This window comes from Nanorana parkeri, unplaced genomic scaffold, assembly GCF_000935625.1.
Source record: "Nanorana parkeri isolate BGI_ZX_2015 unplaced genomic scaffold, ASM93562v1 scaffold94, whole genome shotgun sequence".
NCBI classification, from domain to species: domain Eukaryota; kingdom Metazoa; phylum Chordata; class Amphibia; order Anura; family Dicroglossidae; genus Nanorana; species Nanorana parkeri.
This window is the reverse complement of record NW_017306362.1, coordinates 264,153-270,152: the sequence shown is the minus strand read 5'-3', so window position 1 is coordinate 270,152 and position 6,000 is coordinate 264,153. Positions and strand designations below refer to the sequence as shown.

The 6,000-nt window shown below is 44.4% G+C and overlaps 1 protein-coding gene across 1 annotated transcript in view; it reads left to right on the top strand.

The window, feature by feature from the left end:
* Positions 1-6,000, top strand: part of CCDC30 (coiled-coil domain containing 30) — a 50,126-nt gene that overhangs the window by 3,093 nt on the left and 41,033 nt on the right. The window lies entirely within an intron of this gene.

Genomic DNA, 6,000 nt, shown 5'->3' with positions numbered 1-6,000 from the left:
CCGACTCTACAGCTGCTTGTATGGTGACAGGGGCGTGTATGGGGCGTGTCTGCTCCCGCTCAGATCTAGAGACCTCTCGGCCGGCCGTTTTTTTACAACGGCCGGCCCTGAGGTGGTTAAAATGACTGAGCCATACTTGCCAACATCTTTATTCCAGGGCACAGGGCACTCTCACCTACACCCATGGCCAACACATATCATGCCCTCCTTCCTGGCATTTCCACCCAGATCATGCCCAGTTCTGGGTGGTCCCATCCCTAACTATGCAGGAACACACAACTACAGTGCCTGCATATACCAAGGCTGGACAAATCCCAGGAGCCGGGTAGGTAATGCTCCTTAAAAATTACAGCGGGTGCCTAACTGTTGAGCTTTTCTTTAGTTGTTGACAATGGAGCTGGCTCCTAAAAAAAAAAAAAAAAACCTGCTGCCTTCTGCATTAGACAGACTGGCTCTGTATTCCATATTGTTTTTTTCCACCCCTGGTGTTTGCTCTGTAACTCTTAATAAGGGTGTGTGTGATATTAATGTATAGAGGGAATTTAATAGGAGTTGATATTCCAGCTTGGCTTCTCCATTTTTACATAAATGGCCTCTCTCACACCTCTTTTAAACCAGTCCTCCGCCCTGTCTAGGATGCGTACTTGACTGTCTTCAAAGGAGTGACCTTTTTCCTTTTTAGATGTAGGTACACTGCTGAATCCAGACACAGGGGGGGAGACATCTATTGTCTCCCGTATACAATGCTGTTTTTACACCTCTCTCTGGGCAGGTTAATAACACCTCCTAGACTCCAATTATGCAAATGTACCTGGTTAATCAACACCTGGTTATGACTAACAGCTTACATGGATTGGAGCAACATTCACCATATTTGGGGCCCCCTGTGCCCCGGGACCCATAGCGGCCACCTAGGTCGCTATGGCGATAGTTCCGCCACTGGATTAGACGGACCCTGCTCGTGAGAGTTTACAACCTACAAAGTTTTTTATATAAAGTGTATGCGAGGGCAGAAAAAAAAGCCAAAAAATCGACAATACATGCCCATTTCCTGATCTTTATTGCTTAGAAACCCTGCAAGTACAGACCTGCTGATCTGCCAGAAATGCACTCGGCTCCTAAGTCCTGTTGTAGGCTGACTACCCACCGTGGTGTCAGCCCTGCCCAGTTTTCTTTAAACTACTACATTAAACTACTTAAATCCTCACACTCTCCTTATCACCACAACAGAGACTGTAATCTTTCTGTAGTGCCATTAAAGGAACTGGGAGAGCAGGTTGGGATCCTTGATAAACACAGGAAGTGTGCACAAGGCAAAGGACAGCTGTGAATTTCTAAAATGATCAAATGGTATTATTTTTATTTATTGAGTTATTTAGCACTTATCGAACACGGCCAGTGGTATTTTTAGCAGACTAAATCAGGGGTCTCAAACCTCCGGCCCGCCAGCTGTGGTGGAACTACAAATCCCATGAGGCATTGCAAGATTCTCACAGACATGACTCCCGAAGAGAGATGCATCATGGGATTATTAGTTTCACCACAGCTGGAGGGTCGGAGGTTTGAGACACCTGGACTAAATGGTATAAAATTATAGAAGTTTATTCTACACTCTCAGAATTTTGGCCTACTCAGCAGGACTGAAATTCGAGCGGTTTGTGGTTCTGCCGGTGTTCTGTTGAGAACACCGACCCTGTTGAATTTGCCAACCTCAGCATCTGCACTTGTGCACAGATGGGATTAACGAGGAAACAGGCATTTATTGACAAAGTATTTAGTGTTAACCGTTAATTGTGGCCATTGATAATATGCCATCCGTGGCAATAAATGATGGATGGCATTTTATGCACATTCACAATTAACATCGTAAGCAATTACATAATTATGTAATTGCTTATGATATTAATTATGAATGTACATAAAATGCCATCTATCATTTACTGCTGTGGCTGGCATATTATCAACGGTCATAATTAATGATTACACATTAATACTTTCTAAATAAATCCCTGTTTCCTTGTTAATCCCATCTGTGCACAAGCTCAGATGCTGAGGTCGGCAAATTCGACTGGTCGGCATTCTCGAAAGAACACCATCACCACCCAGCTTGACAGAAGTTGAGCCCAAGCTCTGTGGCACATTGCTTTAGTTTTGTGGGTTTTTTTCTTTTATTTTCTTTTACTATTCTATATGGAACTTTAAGAAACAAAGAACCGCTTTTCACAACTATTTTGTTAATTATTTTATCTTGTTTTGTTTCTTGGAGCAATTTAAAGCCTATAATTCTCTCCATTTTTCAGTATTAATGATACAGAGGGACGGTGCAGAGTACATTACCTTGTTCTGTGTACAATGTAATAAGATCATTGTTCTAGAGTAGACATTAACTTAGTATTGTAACACTAGAGTATAATTGACAGGCCTTGTTAAGACATGAAGACTTAAGTAACATTGTAGCTTGCACAGCACACTTTGCTTTTACTCCTGGAGGCTAAACAGAGCAGCGGGGGAATAAAATCAAGGTGATTATATCATAATATTTTGATCTAGGGCAGGGGTGTCAAACTCAATTTCATCGGGGGCCACATCAGCATTTTGGTTGCCCTCAAAGGGCCAGTTGTAGCTGTAAGACTATATAAATGTTTCTACTCTCTATCATATTAAATAATTGCCTCTGCCTTTGATTATTACGGGTTTTAGTAATAACTTAATAACTAGCTCTGAAAGTAGAAGTCTAGGAAAAATAATAGCAATTCTTGGTTTTATGGGGGGCTGTGCCGACTCTCAGCTGGGCTGTGCGGGTTCTATGGTGGGCTGTGCCGACTCTCAGCTGGGCTGTGCGGGTTCTATGGTGGGCTGTGTGGGTTCTTTGGTGGGTTGTGCGTACTCTCAGGTGGGCTGTGCGGGTTCTATGGTGGGCTGTGGAGGTTCTAAGGTGGGCTGTTCAGACTCTGAGGTATCTGTGTGGACTCCCAGGGGGCTATACAGGGTCTATGGTGGGCTGTGTGGGCTCTCAGGTGGCTGTGCAGGTTCTATGGTGGGCTGTGCAGGATCTATGCTGGGTTGTGTGGACTCTCGGAGGGCTATGGTGGGTTGTGCAGTGTCTGAGGTGGGCTGTGTGGACTCTCAGGTTGCTGCGCAGGTTCTATGGTGGGCTGTGCAGACTCTCAAGCGGGGCCTATGCTGGGCTGTGTGGACACTCAGGTGACTGTGCAGGTTCTATGGTGGGCTGTGTGGACTTTCAGGTGGCTGTGCGGGGTCTATGCTGGGCTGTACATGGTCTTAGGAGGGCTGTGCGGTCTTACCAGGTGTCCCAGTCAGTCTTAGTGGGTGTGGGTTGTGTGGATCTACAGGAAGGAGGAGATTTGCTGCTGGCGCATAATTCACAGGAAGGCTACAGGGACTTTTCTTGGGACCTCAGCTGCCTTCATGTGAAGCCCGGAACCTGTTTACGGCGCCAATCTTGGTTTAAAAACTTAAAGCTGCAGGGGAGGCGTGACGACCACATGAAATGGCCTGGCGGACCAGATTCAGCCCGTGGGCCTTGTATTTTGACACATATGGTCTATGGGCTAAAAGAAAGAAAATTTACTCACCTGATCCTCGGTCCTGGTGGTGGAACGTCCGATAGCATCCTCGCATCTAACACCGCTGCATTAGACGTGATGACATCACAGGTCCTTAGACCACTGGAGCCTGGGAGAGAAGAGGCTGCGGGGTGACCGGTCTAGCAGCCAAGCAGGACCGATGATCAGGTGAGTATATTTTCTTTATTTTAGCCCCTAGAGCAAAATGAGCAGTTAACCCTTGCAGTGCCAGGATAGCCCCACTGCAAAGGGTTCATTTTTAGATTTCCTTGAATTCTTCTTTAAGGATAATTGGGTCTCCTTTTAATATACTATGCTTCCTTATATGGACGTGCAGCCTTCTCCCGGAGAAAGTTACAGAGGAATGGTAACACGGCCAAGATATAATCCTGTGACATCACCGCTGTTCTATTTCCAGCTCTCATCTGGGTTTCAGAATTTACATTATTCCCAAACACCACACTGTATATAAGAGGAGGATTAGATGGTGGTGTTGGGTAAAGGGTATATGGGGCCCCACACTGAATGTTGGGCTGTTTATTGGGCCTGTAACTGATTTATTGCCTTGATTTTTGGAAAGATCGGGGAAGGGTTAAACCTCTGTCAGGTGTTTTTTACTCTGTGTCGCCCTTTTACCTACACAAGGAATTGGCAAATTAAAGTGTAGTTGCAGTTCTTATTGCACTCAGTAGTTTGTTAAATTACATTTTACACGCTTGCACTTCCAAATTTGTGTTGTTGTATTAAATATCAAGATTTGTACATTAAACTTAAGGGAGCTTTCAGTGGCTCAGTGCAATTACTCTTTCTCTTAAGAGTAGATATTAGTCACATGCCCTCTATCGCTCTCCAATCAGCAAAACTTATTTTTCCCCACTGAGTACTTAGAAGGGGGCTTGCTGGACTTCTGCAGAGAGACCACTGCTTGCACAGCAGCATGCAACATGCTGGTAGGGCACACGCAATTCTACTTGTGCTGTGGCTTCCTTTTAAAGAAAAAAAAACCTGTAAGTCTTTGCACACCTTTTTTATTTTGATGCACCCAGAATGTATTAAGCTGATTTTAAACTGAAAGTTTAATTGAGCTTTGAGAGCTGGGTCGATGGGTTTTGTTCACTTCAAATAAGTTTTGCTTGAAGCAGATCGATTTGCAGGTTGGAAGAAGGTCCTTAAAGTTATCCTGGCACTTAAACCAAAAAAAAAGTTGAAAAGCAGAGGTGTCTACACATACCTGAGCAGCTCCTGGCACTTAAACCCCCCAAAAAAGTTGAAAAGCAGAGGTGTCTACACATACCTGAGCAGCTCCTGGCACTTAAACCCCCCAAAAAAGTTGACAAGCAGAGGTGTCTACATATACCTGAGCAGCTTTCTGTGTTCGCGATCTGTCCAAATGTAGAGCCTTTCTGATTGGGCAGAGCTCTGAAACCCCCTAAGGCAGTAGTTCTCAACCTGGGGGTCGGGACCCCTTCGGGGGTCGAATGACGATTTGCCAGGGGTCGCCTAGCGGCTTCCGGCCACCCAGGAGAGAAGCGCTTTCTCTGCTCTTTTTTTTTTTCAGTCAGAAAAGAAAAAAAACTCTCATCGAGCAGACTAAACTGTGTGCACAGTGAGAGGGGATAGCAGTCTTTTTTGTGTGTGTTTTAGCCAATTGGGGGTTTTTTATACTCGTATGTATTACAATTGATTCTTTTATATAATGTAATTACTGTATAATAAAATTTGGATATCATTTTTACACATGTATTGGTTTTATACCTCTCAGAAACCCCTATTTCTCTGGGTTTTTTTATAAAAAAAATTATTAAAGAAATTTAAAAAATTCAAAAGCGATTAAAAAGAAATAAGAAACAAATTATTAAAAAATAAACAATAATAAGGTGAGAGTCCTCCTCAGCCCTCTCCTAGCGCAGCAGTGTCAGTTCTCCCGCCAAGCCGCCAGATGTCGCAGCAGCAGCGTCATCCCTAAATGTTACCGTTGGGGTCACCACAACTTGGCAAATGTTACCAAGGGGTCCCGGCCCTAGAAAGGTTGAGAACCACTGCCCTAAGGGCTCATGCACATGGCTGAACAACCTTTCATTATTTATATGGATCTGAACACAGCAGTATTGTATGCTATGGGCCCATTCACACTGCCTGTTTGGTCCGTAGAGTTTAGCTGCGTAAACCAAAACTGGAAAACCTTGCATTCATGGTCCGATTTTGAGCGTATTTATAACCCTTACATGCATTCAGCGTAGTAGGACCATATGATGAGCCACTGCTGCTGCCTTGTGAATTCAGGACCGACATGTAAATCCAGCCTTCAGTCATTCAGAATAACTAAAGGCTGAGGTCATTCTGTGCCTGCACCACCGCCACATGAATGGCTAATTGGGTGGAGGTGTATGTAATGCAGTAAATGATTGGTAAG